Source organism: Chrysemys picta, chromosome 2 (assembly GCF_011386835.1).
Source record: "Chrysemys picta bellii isolate R12L10 chromosome 2, ASM1138683v2, whole genome shotgun sequence".
NCBI lineage: Eukaryota > Metazoa > Chordata > Testudines > Emydidae > Chrysemys > Chrysemys picta.
In genome coordinates, this window is record NC_088792.1 from 128992280 (window position 1) to 129006471 (window position 14192).

General features: G+C 45.9%; 1 protein-coding gene and 1 pseudogene across 1 annotated transcript in view; one reads left to right on the top strand and one right to left on the bottom strand.

Annotated features, from left to right (window-relative positions):
- Positions 1 to 14192, bottom strand: part of MED10 (mediator complex subunit 10) — a 32529-nt gene that overhangs the window by 5412 nt on the left and 12925 nt on the right. The window lies entirely within an intron of this gene.
- LOC135981200 (protein FAM200A-like) lies at positions 2094 to 7763 on the top strand (annotated as a pseudogene).

Here is a 14192-nt window from a genome sequence, read left to right on the forward strand (position 1 = left end):
GCCTGGTCCCCACTAAGCCCCCACTTCGGACTAAGGTACGCAAATTCAGCTACGTTAATAACGTAGCTGAATTCGAAGTACCTTAGTCCGAACTTACCGCGGGTCCAGACGCGGCAGGGAGGCTCCCCCGTCGATGCCGCGTACTCCTCTTGCCGAGCTGGAGTACCGGCGTCGACGGCGAGCACTTCCGGGATCGATCCCAGAACATCGATTGCCTGCCGCCGGACCCTCCGGTAAGTGTAGACATACCCTTAGTTTCCAGCCTGATTTTACAGAGATGATTTTTACCTTTTTCTTTAATTAAAAGCCTTCTTTTTAAGAACCTGATTGATTTTTCCTTGTTTTTAGATCCAAGGGGGTTGGATCTTGATCCACCAGGAGTTGGTGGGAGGTAGGAGGGGGGGATGGTTAATTTCTCCTTGTTTTAAGATCCAAGGGGTTTGGATCTGTATTCACCAGGGAATTGGTGAAGAGTCTCTCAAGGCTACCCAGGGAAGGGAATTAGCTTTGAGATGGTGGCAGCGGTAGTTAAGCTTAGAAGTCTTCATGCAGGCCCCCACATTGTACCCTAAAGTTCAAAGTGGGGAAGCAGCCTTGACACAGGCTAACACCAGGAGGCAACTATGATGGGCAGAATCAAAGAAACTCCCTTGGGGCTGCCAACTGATGTGCCAAGACTACTTCTGCCCCTGCTTTCCTGCTTAGGACTTCAGTGCCCTGCCTGGTTTGAGCCAGACCTGCTAGCCTGCTGCAAACCCAGACCCAGGGTCTGAACCACATCCCCTAACAGCTGTAGGTATAACTGAATGCAACTTACAGAAGCGTTCCTGTCTTTAACACTCAGATGTCCAATTCCCAACGGGGTCCAAACCCCAAATAAATCCATATTACTCATAAATTGTTCGCCCTCTGTAACACTGATAGAGAGATATGCACAGCTGTTTGCCCCTCCCCCCCCCAGGTATTAATACATACTCTGAGTTAATTAATAAGTAAAAAGTTATTTTATTAAATACAGAAAGTAGGATTTAAGTGGTTCCAAGTAGTGACAGACAGAACAAAGTGAATTACCAAGTAAAATAAAATAGAACACGCAAATCTATGTCTAAGAAACCGAATACAAATAAAACCTCACCTGTTCCAGTAAGCATCCTTTTACAGACTAGTCTTCTGCTAGTCTGGGTCCAGCAATCACTCAAACCCCTGTAGTTACTGTCCATTGTTCCAGTTTCTTCAGGTATTCTTGGAGGTGGAGAGGCTCTCTCTTTAGCCAGCTGAAGACAAAATGGAGGAGTTTCCCAGGGGTTTAAGTAGACATTCTCTTGTGGGTGGAGACCCCCTCCTTACTCCTATGCAAAGTCCAGCTCCAAGATGGAGTTTTGGAGTCACATGGGCAAGTCACATATCCATGCATGACTCAATTTTTACCAGCCAAGCCACAGTCCTGGGAAGGCTCAGATGTGGATTGGCATCTTCAAGTTCATTCTTGGCTTAAGTGATTTTTGATTGGGCACTTAATTTGCACTTTGCTCAAGAAGCTGACCTAATGCTCTACTAGGCTAGTTAAAATCAATACAGTACACAGTCAATATTCATAACTTTGAATACAAAAATGATACATGCATATAAATAGGATGAATACATTCAGTACATCGTAACCTTTACATAGATATGTTACATGGCATATGTAGCCTAAAACATATTCCAGTTATGTCACATATACAATCATAAGCATATTCCATAAAGCCTTATGGGGGGCACCGTCACAGCAACACACACCATGCTTCGAGGTGAGGGTGGGGAAGGGGCCCCAGCCACTAGGGATGGTATTCCGGGAGGTGGCTAAGTCAGATGGCAAGGTGGTGAGTGGAGGGGTTTGCAGCCACCTGGGCGTATGCTCTGGGGGCTGGGAAATGGTTGCCCCCCGAGAAGGTGGAGGGAACAATGGGAGAGGAAGGAGGGGGGCCGCAGCAGACAGCAGGGCCACAGCAGGAGGTAGAGCCTCCGCCATTGGTGGTTGCACCTTCCAGGCGGGGCTCTTACCCTTCTTTGTTCCCCGGTCCTTCCTACCGGCCAAAAGTCTTCCCCCGGAGATGGAGTTGGCAGAGGTCACAGCAGCAGCGGAGTCCCTGGAGTCCCTACCTGTGCCTGCCATGGCTGGTGCCTCAATGGCGGAGATGGTGGGTGACCTGGCAGCGGCGGTCGGGAAAGCTATCATAGAGGTGGACAGGGGACAGGCTGGGGGAGGTCAACAGGAGGACTCGGGGAGGTCCCAACCTCAAAAACACCTGCCATGCAGGAGGAGGGACAGGAACAACCACTGGGGAGATGATGTGGAAAAAGCTGAAGTACTCAATGATTTTTTTGCCTCGATCTTCACAGATGAGGTCAGCTCCCAGACTGCTGCACTAGGCAACACACTATGGGGAGGAGGTGAGCAGCACTCAGTGGTAAAAGAACAGGTTAAGGACTATTTAGAAAAGCTGGTTATACACAAATCTATGGGTCCAGATCTAATGCATCCAAGGGTGCTGAGGGAGTTGGCTGATGTGATTGCAGAACCATTGGCCATTATCTTTGAAAATTCGTGGTGACCGGGGGTGGTCCCGGATGATTGGAAAAAGGCAAATACAGTGCCCAAATTTAAAAAAGGGAAGAAAGAGAACCCAGGGAACTACAGACCGGTCAGCCTCACTTCAGTCCCCGGCAAAATCATGAAGCAGGTCCTCAAGGAATCCATTTTGAAGCACCTAGAGGAGAGGGAGGTGATCAGGAATAGTCAACATGGATTCACCAAGGGCAAGTCATGCCTGACCAACCTGATTGCCTTCCATGATGAGATAACTGGCTCTGTGGATATGGGGAAAGCGGTAGATGTGATATATCTTGACTTGAGCAAAGCTTTTGATACGGTCTCCCACAGTATTCTTGCCAGCAAGTTAAAGAAGTATGGAGTGGATGAATGGACTATAAGGTGGATAGAAAGCTGGCTAGATTGTTGGGCTCAATAGGTAGTGATCAACGGCTCGATGTCTAGTTGACAGCCAGTATCAAGCAGAGTGCCCCATGGGTCGGTCCTGGGGCCGGTATTGTTCAACATCTTCATTAATGACCTGGATGATGGGATGAATTGCACCCTCGGCAAGTTCGCAGATGACACTAAGCTGGGGGAGGGATAGATATGCTGGAGGGTAGGGATAGGGTCCAGAGTGACCTAGACAAATTGGGCTAAATGAAATTGATGAGGTTCAACAAGGACAAGTGCAGAGTCCTGCACTTAGTACAGAAGAATCCCATTCACTGCTACAGGGTGGGGACCGACTGGCTAAGCAGCAGTTCTGCAGAAAAGGACCTGGGGATTACAATGGATGAGAAACTGCATATGAGTCAGCAGTGTGCCCTTGTTGCCAAGAAGGCTAATGGCATATTGGGCTGTATTAGTAGGAGCATTGCTAGCAGATCGAGGGAAGTGATTATTCCCCTCTATTCAGCACTGGTGAGGCCACACCTGGAGTACTGTGTTCAGTTTTGGTTCCCCCACTACGGAAGGGATGTGGACAAATTGGAGGGAGTCCAGCGGAGGGCAACGAAAATGATTGGGGGCTGGGGCACATGACTTACGAGGAGAGGCTGAGGGAACTGGGCTTATTTAGTCTGCAGAAGCGAAGAGTGAGGGGGGATTTGATAGCGACCTTCAACTACCTGAAGAGGGGTTCCAAAGAGGATGGAGCTACGCTGTTCTCAGTGGTAGCAGATGACAGAACAAGGAGCAATGGTCTCAAATTGCAGTGCGGGAGGTCTAGGTTGGATATTAGGAAAAACTATTTCACTAGAAGGGTGGTGAAGCACCGGAATGGATTACCTAGGGAGGTGGTGGAATCTCCATCCTTAGAGGTTTTTAAGGCCCGGCTTGACAAAGCCTTGGCTGGGATGATTTAGTTGGTGTTGGTCCTGCTTTGAGCAGGAGGTTGGACTAGATGACCTCCTGAGGTCTCTTCCAACCCTAAAATTCTATGATTCTATGAAACAAAAGGGGAGAGAGGGAGGGGAAAGGAGGCCGCTTCTCCTCCCCGCTAGGCTGGAAACGGGGCGGGGGGTGGGGGGGACAGAGAAGGACACAGGAAACCAAGGGACACAAACTCCAGCACAAGATTGTAGAACTGGCTCCTCTGGCTGCACTGGGGAGGAAAGAAACCAAACTAACATAAGGGGGTGAAAAGCAGTGAGGGAGACAAGTAAAAAGGGGAAGGGAATCACAAGCTCTAGAGAAAGGGGCACAGGTGGACAAGCAAACTGGGCCAAATGGGAGGGGGCGAACAGCAGGGGATAGGAAAGAAGGGAGGGGTGGGGTAACCACAGCTGGGGGACCAATAACAGGGAGGGCTCAAAGAAAACCAAACTATGAGACTAGGGGTGGGGCTAGCAAAAAAACTAGCGTCCTGGGATTAGGGCAGGGCAAACAAAGAAAGAAGCCCCTAGGGAACCAGGGCGGGGCAAAAGGGAACAAACAGAGCAGCCAAAAGGGAGTGGACGGGGCAGGCAGCATGGGGAAAGGAGGCAAACTGCTGCAAAGGGGGGGCCGGCAGGCAAGGCAGGGGGGAAGGAAACCCACCAACAAAATGCAGCTGGGAGAGGGAGGACAAAACCAAGAGTATGTAGAAGAAAACTGCGCCCACGAGTGCTCAGATAGCAAAGCTTGCTTGCTGCTGCAAAACCCCAGGTTATTAGAGGGAGGAGGCGAGCAGCTGGGCCACAGAGTGGAAAATGGCCTCTAGCAATGTTTGTGGTGGTGGATGGGGCAGCAACAGTGGTGGTAGCTAAAAGGGGAGAGATGGACTGGGGGGAAGGGGTCTGCACCAGTCCTCCGCCTCCCCTACACCAAAAACAACAGCTGCCACCACAGGAGCAAAATTGGAAAAGCTCAGCACAGACCCCACTCACTTCAAGCTGTGGCAAACCCAAACACTGCTCTAGAGTACAGGTTGCGACCCAGTATTGGGTCACGGAATGGCAGGCACTGGGTCGCCTTGCTGATTCAAATTACAATGATCGTTGCCACGCAGCAGCTCTAAAGGGACCTGGAAAGGAGAGAGGTAGAGGGTGGGTGGGAACTGGGGACGGGAGCAAGTTGGGGCTTCCAGGGCTGCTGCGGGCTTCTCCCCTGGCCCCAGAGCTTGCTGCTGCCGGCAGGGAGAGACGCCCTTCCCCCGGAACTCTATGCTGCCTGTCAGCATGGGGAGAGAGGGCCCCTTCCCCCAGAGCTAGCTGCTGCCAGCAGGGAGAGGGCTGGGGGAATTCTCTGGCCCCAGCCCTGGGGCACCCTGCCTGCACCCAAACTCCTCATCCCTGGCCCCACCCCAGAGCCCGCACCGCTAGCCAGATCCCTCACCCCCCCGCATCCCAACCTTCTTCCCCAGCCCTGAGCTCCCTCCTGCACCCTGAACCTCTCATCCCCAGTTCCTTAGAGCCCTCACCCCCAGCCAGAGCCCTCACCCTCACACCCCACCCTCTGTCCTACCCTGGGCCACCTCCCACACTCCGAACTCCTCACCCAATTAATTTTGTTATGTGCACCAATATGTAGGTGATTTGTCACACATCACCTCCATATTGATGCAAATAACAAGATTAGTTCCACACATGAGTAGGAAAAATTAGAGGGAACACTGATTACACCACCATTAGAATAACATTACAATTATACATGCATAACATCGTGTTTCCGGTATTTGCACAGAGCTACATCTTACACTTACTACGTGTTACGCACTACACGCAGTTTGAGTATAATCCCCTAAATTGTTTTTCTGATCCACCCACTGCTGTGTGGAAACTAAGATTTTTGCATGATTTTGGATAAACCCCCCAAAAGTTGGAAAATATGGAGCATTTTGTAATAAGAAAAAGAAGTTCGGAAACACAGCCATCAAATCCATTAACATCTGCGAGGGAAAATGAAAGTAAGCTATGCACAACAGAAAATTCTAGCAGTAAAATCGAACAGGCTGCTTCCAACTCATCTGAACAGCCAACTAAAAAGAAAAAATCATAACTGAGGCAGTTTAGTGTTGATTTCTTGAAATATGGCTTATTCAGTTGTGCTATAGCAAACCAAGAACCAAAGCCCCAATGTGTTATTTGCACTGAAGTACTTGCAAACAAGAGTTTAAAGCCATCAAAGTTGAGGAGACATTTAGAAACAAAACATACAGAACTTGCGGATAAACCATTGGACTATTTTCAACGGAAGCAATGGGAACTTATCAGGTCATGTTCTCAGTGGTCAACCACCTTGAATGATAAAGCACAACTGGCATCGTATTTGCATATCGTGTGGCAAAAGCGAAAATGACCCAAACAGTTGCTGAAAAAGTTATTCTTCCAGCATGCGTGGATACGGTGTGGACATTTTTGATGAGAAAGTCCGCTGAAAAATTGAAAAGTATTCCTCTCAGTGATAACACAGTGTCTCGGCGAATACATGATACTGCAGAGAATTTGGAAGTTCAAATTGTAGTCAGGGATTTTGCTATACAACTTGATGAAAGTACTAATATTTCAGATTGCGCAACGCTGTTAGTTTATGGTACATATGGCAAGATGATTTTAAGGAGGATTTGCTGTGTTGTCTGACTCTCCCAACGAATACAGCAGGGGCACAAATATTTGCCGCACTGAATGACTGCATAGTTGGAAAATACAAACTGGAATGGAATAACAAGTGACAGTGCAGCAAATCTGACGTAAAGAACAGTGCAGTTGTGAAAAAAATCTGAGAGGCAGCTGGCAATGACATTGTTTGGAATCATTGTTTCATTCACCGCAAAGCTTTGGCGTCCAGGAAGCAGTCAAAATCGTAAACTTCATTAAAGGGAGCTCACTTAACAGCAGGCTTTTTGAAGCGCTATGCTCAGACATGGGAGCAGAACACATGCATTTACTGTTTCACACTGAAGTAAGGTGGCTGAGTGCTTACTAGGGTATACGAACTCAGGAACGAGACTCATGTTCTTTTGGTGGTGAAACGGTCTAGTTTGGCAACTTTGTTTGACTATGATAGTTGGTTAATAAAGTTGTCATACCTTGCTGACATTTTCTCGATTTTAAATGAACTAAACTTGAAGTTACAAGGAAGATCCAATGATTTGTTTCAACATTGTGAAGAGATACAAGTAATTCAAAAGTCATTGGCACTGTGGCAAGCAGGTCTGAACAGTAATCGGCCCAGCTACTACATGTTCCCAACACTGTTACAACACATTGAGAAAAACACCAGTGAGGAAAAAGTGAATGAAATGAAAACTATCATAGAGTTACATCTCGCTGCTCTTTCTGACACTTTTAGTTGCTATTTCAATAAACAAGTTTGAATATCTGAATGAAAAACACTGGGTGAAAGATCCTTTTGCTTTTGAAAACCCTGAGGCAACAATGGAGCTAAATCTGACACCTGAATAAGAGAATGAAGTGCTGCATCTCACCTGTGATAACACTCTGAAAACACAGCACAAGTCAATAAACTTGTCATCATTTTGGATCAGTGTTTCCAAAGAATATCCACTGCTAAGTAAAGTAAGTGTGCTCTTGCTACTGCCGTTCACAACAACCTACATGTGTGAAGTGGAATTTTCCACTATGACAAGATTAAAAACCAAAGAAAGAAACCGACTGAACGATGGATCTGATATGCGTGTACCCTTTCATCCTGTGATCCTGACTGGAACGAGATCATGAGGAACAAACAGGCCCACCAGTCACCTTAAGTAAGTGAAACTCAACCTGATCACCTTTATAGGGTTTTGTTTAAAAGTAATGGCTTTGTATAGGGTTAGTTATGTAAAGTGGGTTAAGCTGGAATGTACTGCAATATTATGATTTTACAAAAACTCTAGTCAAAAGATATAATTATGTTGGATCATGGGCATCAACAATTTTCTCCAACTGGGTCACAAGAAAAAAAGTTTGAAAACCACTGATCTAAGACATTCCCAGCTATAGAAAACATGAGTGGGGCATTCTTTGTAACAACCAACAGAGGCGGTACCTCAATTTATATGCTTTTCTCAATGCCGGCCTATGTGGGAGCTATTTGAAACAAGTTTAGTTTGAATTTGATGCACTCTTCAGATCCACAGTGAACAAAAGCCATGTTGATTAAAAAGCCATGTTAATTATCAGGTGGACAGTGTTTTCTCTTTCTCCCAGGTTTCCTTTTGGTCTTCCACTTATGGCTGGCCCTGCATGTCAAAGCCCTTCTTTTTAAAGAGTTTTGGGCACCCTGTGCATCACACCTCTCTTTCTCTTAAGTCTTCTTTTAATATACATTAGATCTTGCCATCCTGTAAGGCCAAGTGGGTAACCACCTGCCTTATCCAGAGAAGCTTAGGAGACATGGCCTACTATATTTTTGGCTATGTTTTGTGTGTGTTTTTATGTGGGGTTTAATAATTGCTGCTCCCTTCTTAAATGACAGGTTTCAGAGTAGCAGCCGTGTTAGTCTGTATCCGCAAAAAGAACAGGAGTACTTGTGGCACCTTAGAGACTAACAAATTTATTAGAGCATAAGCTTTCGTGGACTACAGCCCACTTCTTCAGATGCATACAGAGTGGAATAAATATTGAGGAGATATACATACACACATATACAGAGAGCATAAACAGGTGGGAGTTGTCTTACCAACTCTGAGAGGCCAATTCAGTAAGAGAAAAAAACCTTTTGACGTGATAATCAAGCTAGCCCAGTACAGACAGTTTGATAAGAAGTGTGAGAATACTTACAAGGGGAGATAGATTCAATGTTTGTAATGGCTCAGCCATTCCCAGTCCTTATTCAATCCTGAGTTGATTGTGTCTAGTTTGCATATCAATTCCAGCTCAGCAGTCTCTCGTTGGAGTCTGTTTTTGAAGTTTTTCTGTTGTAATATAGCCACCCGCAGGTCTGTCATTGAATGACCAGACAGGTTAAAGTGTTCTCCCACTGGTTTTTGAGTATTATGATTCCTGATGTCAGATTTGTGTCCATTAATTCTTTTGCGTAGAGACTGTCCGGTTTGGCCAATGTACATGGCAGAGGGGCATTGCTGGCACATGATGGCATATATCACATTGGTAGATGTGCAAGTGAACGAGCCCCTGATGGTATGGCTGATGTGATTAGGTCCTATGATGATGTCACTTGAATAGATATGTGGACAGAGTTGGCATCGGGCTTTGTTACAAGGATAGGTTCCTGGGTCGGGACGGTTTTGTGGCCTGCAGCATGCAGGGGGTCAGACCAGATGATCATAATGGTCCCTTTTGACCTTAAAGTCTATGAGTCTATGAGTCTATGGGTCAGTGGTTTTGTTCAGTGATGTGTGGTTGCTGGTGAGTATTTGCTTTAGGTTGGGGGGGTTGTCTGTAAGCGAGGACAGGTCTGTCTCCCAAGATCTGTGAGAGTAAAGGATCATCTTTCAGGATAGGTTGTAGATCTCTGATGATGCGCTGGAGAGGTTTTAGTTGGGGGCTGAAGGTGACAGCTAGTAGTGTTCTGTTATTTTCTTTGTTGGGCCTGTCTTGTAGGAGGTGCTTCTGGGTACTCATCCCCTAACGCCCCTACTCTACTTGCGCTACATTGATGACATCTTCATCATCTGGACCCATGGAAAAGAAGCCCTTGAGGAATTTCACCATGATTTCAATAATTTCCATCCCACCATCAACCTCAGCCTAGATCAATCCACACAAGCGGTCGATTTCCTGGACACTACTGTGCTAATAAGCGATGGTCACATAAATACCACCCTATACCGGAAACCTACTGACCGCTACACTTACCTACATGCCTCCAGCTTCCATCCAGGACACACCACACTATCCATTGTCTACAGCCAAGCTCTAAGATATAACCGCATTTGCTCCAATCCCTCAGATAGAGACAAGCACCTACAAGATCTCTATCAAGCATTCTTAAAACTACAATACCCACCTGCTGAAGTGAAAAAACAGATTGACAGAGCCAGACGAGTACCCAGAAGCACCTCCTACAAGACAGGCCCAACAAAGAAAATAACAGAACACCACCAGCTGTCACCTTCAGCCCCCAACTAAAACCTCTCCAGCGCATCATCAGAGATCTACAACCTATCCTGAAAGATGATCCTTTACTCTCACAGATCTTGGGAGACAGACCTGTCCTCGCTTACAGACAACCCCCCAACCTAAAGCAAATACTCACCAGCAACCACACATCACTGAACAAAACCACTGACCCAGGAACCTATCCTTGTAACAAAGCCCGATGCCAACTCTGTCCACATATCTATTCAAGTGACATCATCATAGGACCTAATCACATCAGCCATACCATTAGGGGCTCGTTCACCTGCACATCTATCAATGTGATATATGCCATCATGTGCCAGCAATGCCCCTCTGCCATGTACATTGGCCAAACCGGACAGTCTCTACGCAACAGAATTAATGGACACAAATCTGACATCAGGAATCATAATACTCAAAAACCAGTGGGAGAACACTTTAACCTGTCTGGTCATTCAATGACAGACCTGCGGGTGGCTATATTACAACAGAAAAACTTCAAAAACAGACTCCAACGAGAGATTGCTGAGCTGGAATTGATATGCAAACTAGACACAATCAACTCAGGATTGAATAAGGACTGGGAATGGCTGAGCTATTACAAACATTGAATCTATCTCCCCTTGTAAGTATTCTCACACTTCTTATCAAACTGTCTGTACTGGGCTAGCTTGATTATCACTTCAAAAGTTTTTTTTCTCTTACTGAATTGGCCTCTCAGAGTTGGTAAGACAACTCCCACCTGTTTATGCTCTCTGTATGTGTGTATATATATCTCCTCAATATTTATTCCACTCTGTATGCATCCAAAGAAGTGGGCTGTAGTCCACGAAAGCTTATGCTCTAATAAATTTGTTAGTCTCTAAGGTGCCACAAGTACTCCTGTTCTTCTTAAATGAGTTACAGAACATTCCCCCCATGATATCCAGGAAGGGTCTATCGAGCCCAGGCTTTGTGAAGTTTCTGTAGATGGTTGGGTCTCTGTAATTTTTCAGGTCCACATAGCATTTTGCTTTTTAAAAACACTTCTCTCTCCAGGAGTAGGTGCAGCTTGATGATCACTTTGCCAAAAGCATAATGAGATGCCTGTTCGGGTCTGTCTTTATTTCAATGGTGATGATATTGATGTGATGTTTACTGACTGTGATATAATGCTGTTTATCATACATGATGGTGACAAACTCTTTGATCCTTCCTCAGATGGGGACGCAAGGTAATGTAAAGTCCCTCACAAACTGGTGATCTACAATGTCTGTGTATAGATACATGGAGTTGAAACCCCCTATAATCTCTCTTGAGAAGGGGCTTTTTTTGACACTGCAGTTGGGGGCCAAACCCAATAGAGTAACTTACAAACCCAATACAATACTTAACGTTGTAGTTACGTCCCTGAAAAATGCAACTTTAAATGAAACAATGTTAAACAAATCCAATTTTCCCATAAGATTTAATGTAAATGTGGGGGGTTAGGTTCCAAGGAATTTTTGGGGGGCAGACAAAAGGCATCATATACTGTACAGTACTGTACTGTGGTGGGGAGGTGCCCCTGGCTTACCCCTGGGGCTCAGGGTAGAGGTGCCGGGTCTGGGAGGGAGTTAGGGTGTAGGAGGGCACTCAGGGTGGTGGTGTGGGAGGAGGCTCAGGGCTGGGGCAGGCAGGAGGTGCAGAGTACTTACCTGGGGCAGCTCCTGTTTGGTGCATGGGGTGTGCAGGTGGCTCTGCGCAGCGCAGCACCACCCCCCATGGCTGCGATTCTGGGAGATGCGATTCTGGGAGCTGCCCCTCCCCCCCCACAGGCAGGGCTACCTGGAACGCAGGGGCTTTAGGAGATGCAAGGCCCTGGGCTAAGGGGGCCCTGGCTTGCAGCTCTAAAGCCCCTTTCGGAATGTGGCCCTACGAGCACGGGCCGGAGGACTCAGAAGGAGCAGGGGCAGCGCATGACCGGAGAGAAGCAGTGCTTTCCCCTTCAACGTGCCGCTTCTCTCCAGACGGCTTTGAAGGGGAAAGAGCCGCTTCTCTTTGGCCATTGGCCACACGGCTGCCCTTGCTCCTCCTGAGTCTTCTAGCCCATGCTCGCAGGGCCGCATTCCAAAAGGGGCTTTAGAGGTGCACGCCAGAGCCCCCTTAGCCCAGGGCCCTGCAGCCCCTAAAGCCCCTGCATTCCGGGTGGCCCTGCCAGGTGGGGTGTGGGGGGCAGCTTCCCCACTCGCTCCCTCTGTCCTAGAAAGTCCTAAGTGGAAGTGCTGGGAGGGAGGGAGGAAGTGAGGGGGAAAAGAGGTGGAGAAGAGGAACTTGTGCAATGCTCCCTTGTAAAGTCAACCAAACGACATTATAAGGGAGCATTGCACAACTTTAAACGAGTATGTTCCCTAATAGAGCAGCGACGTAACTTTGAAACAACGTTAAGCGGGAGGACGGTAAGTGAGGAGTTACTGTATATTAGCTAGCTCCCTGCCTATAGAAAACGCATAAGCAACATCAGAGGATTTAAGTCTAACTTTTGTACCTGCAGGGTCATACTTCATGACCACCTCTGGTAGCTCCCCTGGATGATTAGCCACGGTATTATTCATATAATCCAGTAATTTGGGTATGGACAAGTAACAGCCTTGTCACAGGTTGAAACTCCATTTTTTCTCTCCAACGCCAATTTCAGAAGGGGTAGCTCCATTGACACTGCTCCAGCTGTGGGGGTATTGTATTTCCATTATCCTCCGAGGTCTCTGCGAGATCCAAGGGCTTAACTTGCTGTACTGCAAAGTTCAAGCTACTGTTTTGAAGAAAAAACTCATAGCTGGAATTGCTACACAAAGCGATATAAAAACTCCCATCATTCATTTTTTCCTCTCTTTACAGAAATAATTATTTTCTTTTGCAACTAAATGTCAGAGTTGAAAATGTGTTCCACCCAACAAATTTATCAGGCCACTCCAACCATTTCACCAGTAGCCACTTCTGTCCTCACCCTCTCTTTCTCTGCTAGGACTTTTTCAATTCTGTAAATCCTATCCTGTTGTGGGTTAACTTTTTGTAATTCTTCAGAGTAAAAAAATCCAGTAACTGTCACCTCCATAATCTTTTAATTGGTATACAATTCTCTAGCCCATGGTTAAGGCTTCATCCACTACAAATATTTCAGTGATAAAAGTTTGTTCATAGCCTTTTTCAAAAGCTCCTTTTGTTTTTAAATACAGTGGCCTTCTCTAAACGAGGAAGCAATCTGATTTATTTTAAAACATTCTCCATAAACCATTTTCCATACTTTTAGAGAATTTGAGGGGTTAACATCAAAAGGTCTGATACATGTAGTTCTTTGAAAACTTTGATTGTAACTTTTTATAAACTCCAGTAACACGTCATCAATGTAGTAAAAAGTATTGTTGGTTGTAATATATATCCCAGTCTTAGATTTTAAAGTTTCATTAAACCACTCCACAACCCCTGCTTTGACTTCATTAGTAACAAACTGGTAGACATGTTACTTTAACAATTTGCTTAAAGGTTTGTTTAAAAATTCTTTCCCCCAATTGGTTTGTAATTTTCAAGGTACACAACTGTCCTTGAAAATAGTTATAAAGACCTTGGATATTTCACCACCCATCTTGTCTTTTAGGCCCAAGCATATTTACATAAAATGTCTATCACTGTTAAGATGTACTTAAAAGCACTGTTGTGTTTGGAGAGCTGCTGCATATCCACTTAAAACCACTGCCTGCAATTATGCATCACATCTGAAGTAAGTCTTATTTCTTTAAAAACGTATTTGTACTGGTATGTGTAAGCATCTTGCTCTGAAATCGAACCTTTTACCTGTCTTCTATTCAGAGAATTACTATGTTTTTTGGCTGCTTGAAAAAGAAGCTTCCCTGGAGATGTAATATTTTCTTTACCAGAGCCTCCTGTGTACACATGGCTGTTGGTTGTAAATTCTTTTACAAACACTAGTATGGAGGGGTCACACTCAAATTTAAACAAAAATCTTTTAATCACGTGGTTTAACACATTTTCACAGTCCCTGCTGTGGAAATGGACATTGTGAACCCACACCATTCGTGGGTCCAAGCTGGCTCATTCTTCCATTTTGTTCTTATCCAGGGTTGCCTCTTGACCTC